Here is an 11,733-nt window from a genome sequence, read left to right as displayed (position 1 = left end):
TAACAATATTTGTAAAGTCAATTTATTTTCAATACAATGATAATTTTTATCAACAAAACTTTGGAATGGCTATGGGGTCGCCCTGTCATCTTTTTCAGTAATTTATTATGGAAGATTTTGAATCAACTTTCATAAATAATTACAAATTTAAACCAATAATTTGGTCGCGTTCAATTGGTGGATTCAACGCAAAAAGTTGTACTAAGGGCAGTTTAAACTTTTTTTCTAAGTTAAGCAGTTTACGAAATGTGATAATTAAAAAAGTGTTGATTTCTTGTCTTTTTATGATATTTCAGGAACCAAGTCGGGTACCTAAATTGTGAAAACGGTAATGAATAGGCAATCGAATTTTGCACAATTTTGTCCATTTAACGGATTTTCTATCTTTAAAATTGTAGAAGTTACGCATACCAAATTTCAGAAAATGGCCACCCTGTATAGGGTAAAACTGAAAAATTGCTGAGGACAACTTTATTTTTTAAGCTTTTTTATTCCTGGAAATATATAAAAAGAATAAATACCTACATATTTAACAGATAATAATTTGTAGAGCATAATTAGAAAATTAAACAAAAAAATGTCTCGAAATAATTACAAGATATTCTTGTGATTTTTTTAATGGGACACGTTGTATATTTAAAGTATACCAACATAGTGAATTTTTTTCGATGACTGGTACAAGGATCTTGGAAACTATAGCAAATGCAAAGAAGGTTAAATGGGCAAAAAATTGCAGTTTTGAATGCTTTACTCGAATGAAATTTTTATCAAAAAAATGTTTTCCCCAAATTTGACAGCTGCCAAAAGATATTTAAAAATAGTCCGGCACCTAAATTTTGAAAACGGTAATGAATAGGCAATCGAATTCTGCCCAATTTAACGGATTCTCTATCTTTAAAAATGTAGAAGTTACCCATACAAAGATTCAGAAAATGGCCACCCTGTATATCATAAACAAATTAAACATTAAAAACAACATTTTGGTTTTCTCAAAAACCGATCTCCCTCCCATGACAGTTTCTTGGAATCTGCTACGGTTTTGGAAATAACCCATAACGACTTTGAAGAATGTGGTCCACCCTGTAGATATATTGTCCATAAACCATATTGATATTTTATTAATATTCTCCAAATGCTTGACAATTTGTAATTACTGAACACTACCAAATTCTTCTTCCGCTTCTAGGTCTTCACTTTCTGTCTGTCTTCAGCTCTCTAGTGAATTTTCCCATTAATTTTTGTTAGGATTTCTTGTTGAATCAACTCGTGCAATTTTACGAAGAGAAAATTAAGTATGACTTGAATCTCTCCAAGCTCTGATTCCCGCTCAGTGGGCGATAATCAAACACACTTTCCGAACGGTTTGATTTCTTCAGGAATTTTGAAAACCAGTATTACGACCCAAGATTTGAGATGCACACGTAATTTTATCCGAAATGTTACTAGCTGTCTGATTTTTATTGAGATTCTATTAAAAATAAAAATCTAATAGAACTCAACACATGTTCAAATTGTCAATTATCGTCTTAAGGTAATCGTAATAATGTTCGCTTGAATGAGTTCCTTCTTATCGCATTATATGAAAGTGTCCACTTATCGCACAAGGTTAAGCGATTTCAAAAAGTATGCCAGACGAGACCGTTTGCATTCAAGTTGGACGAAGTGTAGTATTTTTGTAGGTACAGACATACATTACATTACAACATCTTGGGGTATTTCAGTATTCGCAGACGGAGTCGCATTTTTGCACTCGGTCCCCCTCCGTCTTTGTTCAGTCCGTTCACCTTTTAACGAACTCGGGAAGACTTTTGTACCGACCCAGACCCAGACGAAAGCTCAAAACTTGGAATGGAAGCCTCCTGGCGGGAACCCATTGGCGTGTCTACAGGAAAACCAGTACCAATTCAATTCAACGTTGAAGCATTTTTAAGTGTCTTTGGACGCACGAAACGGGACCAAAAGAGGCAAATTTTAAATAAAATTGGGTTAACTGGTCGTTGCTTGTTTCACTTTGCAAAAAGAAGAGTACTTATTACGAAGCTCTTGCAGGAGCATCTTAATTCAGTCCCGAAGTTGAGGCAGTGTCGACAGAATATTTAATTTTTGGTTCTCTTCGAGTGCTATATCGAGAATGGGTTTGGAAATTTGAGTTATGAGATGAATGAACAATTCCGAATTAAACATACATTTGTGCCGAGATAATTTTTTTAATTTCTTCTTCTAATTTTTATCTTATCCAATCATATCAAATTAGTAAAAAAAACTCGTATAGATAGTTTCTGGTGTATTGAGGAGGTGAGATCACACTTTTTCAAGCATTTCTCGGATTTTCAACACAACAATGCGAATTATTTTATGGAACAAATTGGTATATGTTGTTGTTGTTTTTGCCGATTACACAGTTGCTATCGGCTATCTGCAGTTATTAAAAAACGGGTATCACTGACTGATTTACTAGCACTAGCCGTTAGTGGATGTTGCTACAGAAATTGTTGCTAAAAATCGTACAAATTTAATTATATATTTTTTAAATCTCTTTTAACTCCCTCTATCTTTTTAGGCAAAACTCAAATTGAAACTAAATATTCAAAAACATCGTCTAAAATCATCTTTTAACCTTCCTAAAATACTAGTTCGTAATTATGAGCGACGCCGTATATTATTTTTTGCCGTACATGGACCCAGTTGGCTATGTTAATTCTAATGTAACTACGCCTCATTAGATATGAAGAACATTGAATGATATCCGGGTAGGCATAGGCGACAATTACTGCGACTATTATTTAAATGTAGGTAAAATATTACTTTTTCTATCCAGGCCTCGAATGTTTTAAAATGCGTGGTTTTAAAGTAAGTTTTATATAAGAAAATTAGCAAATTTGATGTAAGGTTTTATTTGTTCCTAAATTTTATTTTACGAGTTTCATTAAAATCCTTTGTACCATTCTCCCGATATTTAAAAAAACATAATTTTTGGCTGGAGTGCCGGACGTTTTTTCTGAAGAAAATTTTGATCAGATCCGCTTCTTCTGAGCCAAAAAATGTCTCAGTGCTTTTTTGACCATGTGCTTACGGCGCAAACTGTATATTTTTGATCTCATCTTGTCTCAGTTAGATATTTTCTGGTAAACATAACAGATTCTTGCCAAGATCACAATTTTCAAAATTTAAAAAGGTATATTTGATATTTCAACACTTGCTATTTGGTGATTAAATGTAGATAATGTAGCTTTGTTTATGGTTCAGAACCAAAGTATTTTTTTCCAAAATAATTTAATAATAATAAATAAAATTTATATTGGAAGAATCAAACTTAAATTGATTTGGAATGATAAATCGGTAAACGACAAAAAAGCATTTAGTTCAGATGGACCCTAATTTTTCAGTTGTAAGGAATCTCCTGTCGCGTGGCCTGCTCATTTACCTGACTTGTCAGATTTAGACTTTTATTTATTGGATTTTTGAACTTTTGTAAAAAAGGAACAAAGAAGCTTGAAAATATTGACACATTTCGTGACCCCAATTGATGTTCTGTGAATAATAATACAACTATATGCTCAACGAGCTATAATTTTGGGCCTTCTGGAATGATTACATAGATCATTAAAAAATATTTGGCATTTTATGACCTTACTTTCAGAATGGTTTCCTTAGAAAATAATGCAAGTCTGGTTTGTGTCCAATCACGAAAAGCACCACTTTTTTATTTGAAAACTTTATAAGTAAAGTGTTCTGTGTGCAGCCTTTAATGCCGTATAGTAACTCATCCTAACACAATAAAATTACATTTCATTATAAAATTCACAGCGCATCAAATCGATTTATTTGGTGTGTTTGATCCCACTATCTATCTGTTTTAGTTCAGGCAAGTACTTCGGTATGCAAAAACGTCTCATCCTATAGGCTTAATACATCTACAGAAATTTATAAGATTTATTATATCCATAGTTGGATTAATACAAATAAAAGTGGGATTTACTTGTGAATTAACTCTTTATCGAAGCAACTGAATGGTTTTAACGATCAAAAGTCATATGCGAAAATGACTGACTGAATACATATTGCATTTCCTCCGGGTGCGACCATGAGCCATATGGCCGATATCGTTGCCGGAGCAAGAAGAAAAAAAATCGCCGAGATCCGGCCGGCATGCCAGCTTGTCTCTGTCATGTTCCGTCGCTTTTAAAAAATTTCTTTCGAATTTTAACCAGCTTGCACGCAACGCAAATGTTCCACATACCCAGATAAACGCATCCTTCATTACCGAAAATATAGGATCAGGGCTGGGCCACACATGTTGGCCTAATTTTGACCCACTAATTCCATTTAAAACAAATGATCTTTTCTGCTGTGATAGGAGATTGTCATTTGCTTTCTATCGAGAAAATTACTATAACTTTAGCTTCTTTTCGTAAATCACTGCTGTTTTTTTCGGCTTCACCACTTTGGAAGTAAATGAATAACAAACCAAAAAAAAATATGGAAAACTTCTCCACATAGTCTTCTAGCACCCCATTTAATTAAAAATCCTTTTTTTTACGACATATAGAACGTCTTTTATTGTTTACTCTTTATTTTATGTTTTCCACATTCTCACTCTAAGCTTTTCAATTTCTTCAATTCTTTCTCGTCAATTTGAATCACCCGACCATTTAAGGGTATAGTAATAATGTGGTGTGTTTCTTGAAGAAGAAACTGTCCTTACAGCTAGTACGTTGCTGCGTCCAGTTCACCCTAACTTATACCAGATTTTGACACCTTTCCATTATATTTCGGGCAAGTTCTTTTGTCCTTGTTTCATCCATTCGGTTTAGTAGAAAATAGGGCCGATTGACGCGCATCGCACCTTTACGAGGGGTTTATTATTATGGTGGCGCAGCCCTGGGGTGGCCTTAATGTATGTGGACGGCACGTTAGTAACCTGTTGAATTTCGCTATTTGAATAGACCTGATGTTTTCTATTTTGCCTAGTTGTAAATACTGGGGGTATTCAGTAGCTTTGCCCTGTAATTGCATGGCATTATTCGCTTAGGCGAACCGATGTCTGCAGGTTGAATTATTATTATTATGATGCCTACCACTACCAGGCAACATGATTATAAATATTCAAATAGTTTGAATAGTTGATGTCCCAATTAACGTGTATATGAATATTTTAATTTTAGTGGCGGTTCATTAGTGGTTCAGGTTTTTGTGTTATAAGAACACAGACGTTCGAGTGAATCCCAAAAATATTGYTTTTTTACAAAATGATAAGAATAAGGCAAAATTTTTAAATAATATGGAAAAATTGATTTAGCATTACCGATCACTTAATATAAAAATTATAAAGTTTTAAAACACAATACAATCGACCACCACAAACAATGTTGCGAACAATAAATGTCCTAGCACCAATTTCTTAAAGCTTTCAAAGTACAACAGTTTTTGAAAATTAACAATTAATTCTTACATTTACTCGAGTTTGGTGTTAACGATTACCATCTATGAGACTGCGCTATTTAGATTTGATCAGGGGACAGACAGAATAAAAACCGTTTTTCGACATTTTTACTGTTTAGCCAAGTTGAGGCTAAAATCTAAGGCGGTTTCTGGTATCATCAACAGTAAACATCTACAGCCCATCCAAACGTGTGTGCTCTTCTACATCTCCTACTACACTGGTAGGAGATCATCCTAGATTCACTTTAAACAAAACGTCAACTAAATTTTAAAAGCAATTAATTTAAACATTAAGTACAATTTTGTGGTGAACTGACAGAACATTGAAGATACTAATCATTGTCGCGCTATTTGCTGCATGTTGCCATTGTCCTTAATGCTCTATTCTGCACACTTTGCAGTTCTTTAATTTTATACTCTGATAGACTAAATAATAAGGTGAAATAATACTCAAGATCTGAAACAGCGATGATGTTAAATTACTTTAATTTAGAACCCAGGTAGAATAGGAAGTTATGTCCGATTATTTTACCTTCCTATTAGGTTTACCTTCTTATTTTCTATAGCAAGTTTCACGTTTTCCATGTTATTTAAAATATTTTGTTTTTCAAAAATACAGAACGTTGAGAAAACTTTTATTAACTATTTTATCAACCATAAATAGAGCCAATTCTTAAAATAATTGTAAATTTCTTGAAAGTTTACACGCATTGGAGAGACGTATTCCTAGATTAATTCTGAAAGAGCTATTAGATAAGCGATGCATTTAGTTTATTCGAGCTTGTTTTTGTTGGACATATTTAGAGATTATTGGCTTATGTCTGTTGCTTATGGAGATGCTCATTGATGAAAACGGCCTTTTATAAGCTTGGAAAATGTGTTTGTTCTAATTACATTTTCCGTAATTCGCATTCATTCTGATTATTGGGAAAATGGCTAAATATAAAACTATGTACTGTAAAATATATGCTTTATCCATTTTTCGCCTCACTCGTCTTATGGAAAATTCCTAACCCAATCTGCATATTCGCATTGCTAATTGGGACTAGTGGCGCATCGGTTTTTTGATGTTTCATTTTATTTAACAGTAGGTAATAATACTAATAATGTGGTTTCGGTTCTTAAAAAAAATACTCTTGTCTTTCCTGTTTGATCCACATTTTGCCATCATAATTTCATTTTTATGTCTTAAGACTGTAGGATGACAAACTTGCCTAATAAATTAGCCAGCAAATATTGAGCCTACAAATTGATGGATGGTTGCGTATGTTATTAATGTTACCTGTTGCAGTCTGTCGTTTATTTGGCAAGATGGGAATTTGCCAGTCTCTAATTGACAAACAATAAATAGTCAACGAATTTTCCTGGACATTAGCATTAGTAAAATGTCCAACTCCTTGCCAGAAATTGTGCAATCTGTTCGAAAAACCGCTTAGAAGTACATCACGGTTGCATGTTAACAACCTGAATGTATGTGCTTACAGTGGATTCGAAATATCATTTTCACATACTACAATGCCCTATTGAGACTGAAATGACCAGCAGTAAAATTCCAATTTTAAATCCCATTACCATTGTCCTTTCCGAGATCGATAAAATTCCGAGTCGCGATTGTACGTGCAATCGTTTCACACAGTTAGGTCAGGATGATATTCTACGATGATGATGATGATGGTTCAAAGAAGAAACTCGTTTGGCAGATTTTTAACCGCCTCCGCCCCGTTTCAAAATTAAGTTTTTATGATGCTAAGCCAGATCCCGAATAACCTGTTTAGCGACGACAAGCGCTATTCCCGTGGCACCATTCACCCATCCATACGAAACGAGAGCAACAAAGACCCAAGTATGGGATAAAAAGAGCCGATCTGCACAAATGGTCAGTGTTGGATTTAGATTTTAGCTGCATATATTTAATTTGGCATTGATGTGTTTGATTCCTTGTATATATGCCTGGAATAGAATACTAGCTAACGCGGTGTTAATTGAAAAACTAATTAAATAGTAAAAATGTAAAAAATTAATAAACAGAGTCTGTTCGACATATCATAACAGAAATCGGAACTGCTAAACAAAATAGACGTTACACGGACAAATTTCGGCTAATTTTGAAACTGGATAAATTCTAACTACTGCCAGTGAGTTGATTTCTGTTTGAAACGTTATTTAGTGCAATTCTTTTTCCACTGATGCGTGTTTGTGAAAAAGAAAATTGAGAAAAAAGAAAAAAAATTAGCTTAAGGTAAAGTTTCTGGAGGGCTGCAAATGAGACAATCCACAATGAGTGAAAGTTCCAAGGTTGGACAAAAAAAAACGGTTTTTTTTTGCATTTCAACACCACGTATTAACATATATACGCGTATAACGACTTAATATCTCGAAATAAAAAAAAATCGCACATCTTGTTTATTTAGTTTACACAGTGGTCTAAAAAATAAACTTTTAGATATTGCAGTGATAACTTTTGCTTTTCAACAGATTCATGGTAAAGTTTAAAATTTCCAGTCAATTTCAGAAAAAAAAAATTAAATTGTATATAGACTTAGACGTATGAATGATTGAAATATTTGAAAGTAAACTTGACTTGGTTAAGACCAAAGAGTTATTTTTTTGTGACGACTGTGTAAATGTAAGAGATAGTTTAAAAATATTTTAACCTAAATTTTAATATTTTATTTTTAAAAAGTAAATAAAGTTTATATTTAACCGTTTGGTGTTGAGATCCAAAAGTACCGATTTTTCGTCCGACGTCCAACTAGAAGTTGCCTCCACTTTTCTTTTTAGTATTTTGCAAAATTTCAAATTTGCAATTTTTTTTCATTTGCTACCCAGTAGAAAATTTGCCTGAGGTGCTTAATTTTTGCCAGAACATTGACTACAATTTTCTCCTTTTATGATCTTTTTTTGATCCATAATAAAAATAAATAATTATTTTTCAGCTGTTTGCTTCCAAAGGCTTGCTAATCAGCCCATTCGCGTAAACAGCTTCATAAACGATTGTTTCTATGAGAATGTGTTCTTTAAATAATAAACCTCCTTAATCGGCTCAAATACTGCCACTCATCTGATAATCTTTTACAAGCTTCAAAAGCTGTTTTACATTTATTTCAAAATAAAAAATGATGATCAACAGAGACAAAAGATAAAGATCAAAATTTTGTCTCTGCATCATTTCCATCGATTAATATAATCTTGATATACAAAAGTGTGACGGTCGGCTGGGTCCATTACTGGGATAAAGGACAAGGACGGACATCAGACAAAAGACAGGGGGAGCCCTGAACACCGGCCGGACTACCATATGAACATTTGCAATACGAGGTAGAGCATTTTTCTGGCGTCGCGAAATTTAAATCAACACCTTTTCATTCAAAGAGACAGCAATTATTTAAGTGGAGCGGCTCGCAGCTCTACCCGTGGGAACTGAACGGGATAAGGGTCGTCCTGTGGTAGATAATTATTATTCGCGTCCCGTCTTTTTTTTTGCAACGTTTGGTTAGCCATTCTTTATCTTGGGCGTAGGGATGGAACTGTGCATTTTATTCTATGACCTCACAGGATGGACGCTATGGACTTTTATTGGAGATAATTTCCATTGAATTGATGAGAAAATGCTGAAAGAACCAGACATCGGAAAGTTCGAATGAAACATCATTTTGAATAAATTAAACGTCTTGGACCGCTGGAAATAGATTTTGTGTAAATAGCACAAAATGTTTTGCTTTGCTATACTGTGATAATGGTGAGGTGATATTAAGATAAGCTAAGATAAGATATTAAGATGTTGAAATCGGCAAACAGCTTATAATTACATTCATAGATAATTTGCATTCCGCATTGCAAGTTGTGAGAGAATGTTTTAAAACAGCATTTTTGAACGGTTGTCAATTGCCAAATTGCCCTGTTGTAATTAGGAATCGGACGTTTCGGTTTTGAGGTACCATTATCAATGTCAGCTCCAATTGACTGAAAAGTTGAATGTCGGAATTTATTTACGGCTCAACAACTTTCTTTCCATTTAACCGAATTCCCATATATAACTGCTTAATGGGTATCCATTTATAGGCAAGTTTAATTAAGCGACTATCCGCAAGTTACCTGTAGTCGTAGTCCTTAAATACATGATGTGATTATCCAATTCAAATGATTTTCCAAGCATTATGTTCACTTTTACAGCATATTTTTGGGATTTTTTTCTATCCGTATTAAATTTCCTTCAATATTCTAATCGAAATAAAATTCAGTGCGTCCATGGAAATGCCACAATGGTGATATGTTTTAAGACATTGAAAAATTTTTCTTAAACAGGGTGTCCCGTAAGCATATAATCAAAAGGGCACTGAGACATTCTTTGGCTCAAATGATTGCTATATGAACTAACTTTAATTAAGAGAAAATGTTCGGATTCTCTGCTTTTGTGAAAGTTCTTAAAGACAATATGTTTTTTTTTAATAGCGGGAGAATGATGAGAAGATGCGTGTTTTTACCAAAATATGGCCCTGCGTAGGAACAAATCCACGGCAAGTTTTATGAAAATCCATCTGAATGCTTTCCCGATATTATAAAAAACTGAATTGGAAAAGCAAACGAACCCGGTACTGGGAAATAAATTCATATTCTCGAAAGTTCCGTAGATATGTATCAAAAAACGTTCATTGCTTCACAAGTTAATGTTTCAACTAACAATTTCAAATGTCCAAGTTGAATAAATAACGTTGAACTAAGTTCGCAATTAGGTACTACAGCATCGACTAGGTATTCTCATGCTCAACCGTCCACTGATTTATTTCAAGTTTGTGCGCGATATTTTAGGTTTAAACTCAACTTGAATAATTCGACAAATTACCGCATGTCTTTGGGTTTATTGCTCATAAATTGCGGCAGGCGCCTATACATTACTACTGCTTTTCGTTCTGATCTGAAGTGCGATTGTCATTCTCTTATTGGTCTGGTTCGATATACCTGGAAGACTTGTCCTTTTTGGCACGGCCCCACAATACTTGAGCTGATTTATATAAGTCTGGTGGTCGAGACGGCCTATTATGTGAACCTTCTTCATTCAATCCCCAAGTTTGGAAAGGTCGTATTTAGAGCTGATGATTGAACTCGTGGCAAATATTGTGTGGCGTTACAATCGAATCACACCCTTCGGTGCATTTGCTAAAAATTAATCCCTTGGTGCTTTTGCACTTGTCAAGCCCATTTCAGAAAAAAAAATTAAAAAGAAGACGTCCCGTGGCGCCCGCCTATCAACAATGTGACTTGTATAGGATGTAAAAATAGAACGCCCAGCTTATCTATAGTTGAGAGTAAACAAGTTTCGAGGTAATTACTTAATGCAAATAATTGTGAGAATATTGAAATTGCGGGAAATGTTAGGTGTAAAGTAACTGATAATGGATATAACAGGGGACTTACTACTATTGAGGAAAAAATGATTGTACAGGGTGACCGAAATTTTATCAATCAGCAAGCAATGAAGTTATCGAATTTTTGCCCCAGACACAAACCAATATTTAGGCAAAAGTTTGCATATGTGAAAAAATGGCCATGGTTTAAATCAGTAGTCGTACATTAATAGTCGCTACTTAAGTTATTTTATTTTATTTGAAAAATGTTCACACACAACCAAAAAGTCCTGATATTAAAGTAAAGCACATACATTAGTACTTTTTAACAGTACATTATTTATAAAACAATTATATTTTTGGAGGCGCAATTGTATTTTCCAGAAGAAATTAATATCGTTTAAACATATGTTTAAAATCCATAAGACAACTTTTATTGTGCGCAAAAACAACATAAACACAATTAATTAACAATAAATAAACCAAGTAATCGAATGATATTGACAGATTATTCAGCAATCTCTAAGTAATTGGTCAACCACTAAAAATGTAACTGTTATCAGATATAGGTACAGTGTATTTTTATGTTTAGTTTAACTTGATACCGAGATAAGAGTTTATAACACAAAACAAATTTATTTGATTTTGCAAAGGCCATACAGTAGTTGCTATAGTTGCTAAAGTTCGTCATCCTCTGCCTCATCTTCATTTAGATCTAAAATAAATTAGATTTAATGAGCGTTACTCCCAGGTGAATTTATACTCATACTTATGAAAGATAAGTTTTATCCGGATGATCTCCACCTACGATAAATTATTTGTGGTTTTAGGCATTCATTATTCAAGAAAATGACATTCAATCGCATTATTTTCTGATATAAATATCATTCTGGCGTATAAAGCAGCGTAATTTCATTACGAGTTTGTCTTATTTGGAATGTGTTTT

At 33.7% G+C, this 11,733-nt stretch overlaps 1 protein-coding gene and 1 long non-coding RNA gene across 2 annotated transcripts in view; one reads left to right on the top strand and one right to left on the bottom strand.

Moving 5' to 3' along the window:
* Positions 1-11,733, top strand: part of LOC109543185 (heterogeneous nuclear ribonucleoprotein Q-like) — a 60,672-nt gene that overhangs the window by 17,609 nt on the left and 31,330 nt on the right. The gene's annotated exons all lie outside the window — the stretch shown is intronic.
* Positions 11,045-11,733, bottom strand: part of LOC125505208 — a 5,293-nt gene continuing 4,604 nt past the window's right edge. Inside the window, exon 3 of the long non-coding RNA XR_007282008.1 lies at positions 11,045-11,502. This is a non-coding gene — a long non-coding RNA (uncharacterized LOC125505208). The remainder of the gene's footprint in view (positions 11,503-11,733) is intronic.

Source organism: Dendroctonus ponderosae, unplaced genomic scaffold, assembly GCF_020466585.1.
Source record: "Dendroctonus ponderosae isolate FM_Combo_2020 unplaced genomic scaffold, Dpon_F_20191213v2 Dpon_F_20191213_7, whole genome shotgun sequence".
Classification (NCBI taxonomy): Eukaryota; Metazoa; Arthropoda; class Insecta; order Coleoptera; family Curculionidae; genus Dendroctonus; species Dendroctonus ponderosae.
Note: the sequence above shows the minus strand (reverse complement) of the source record. Positions and strands in the feature narration are given on the sequence as shown.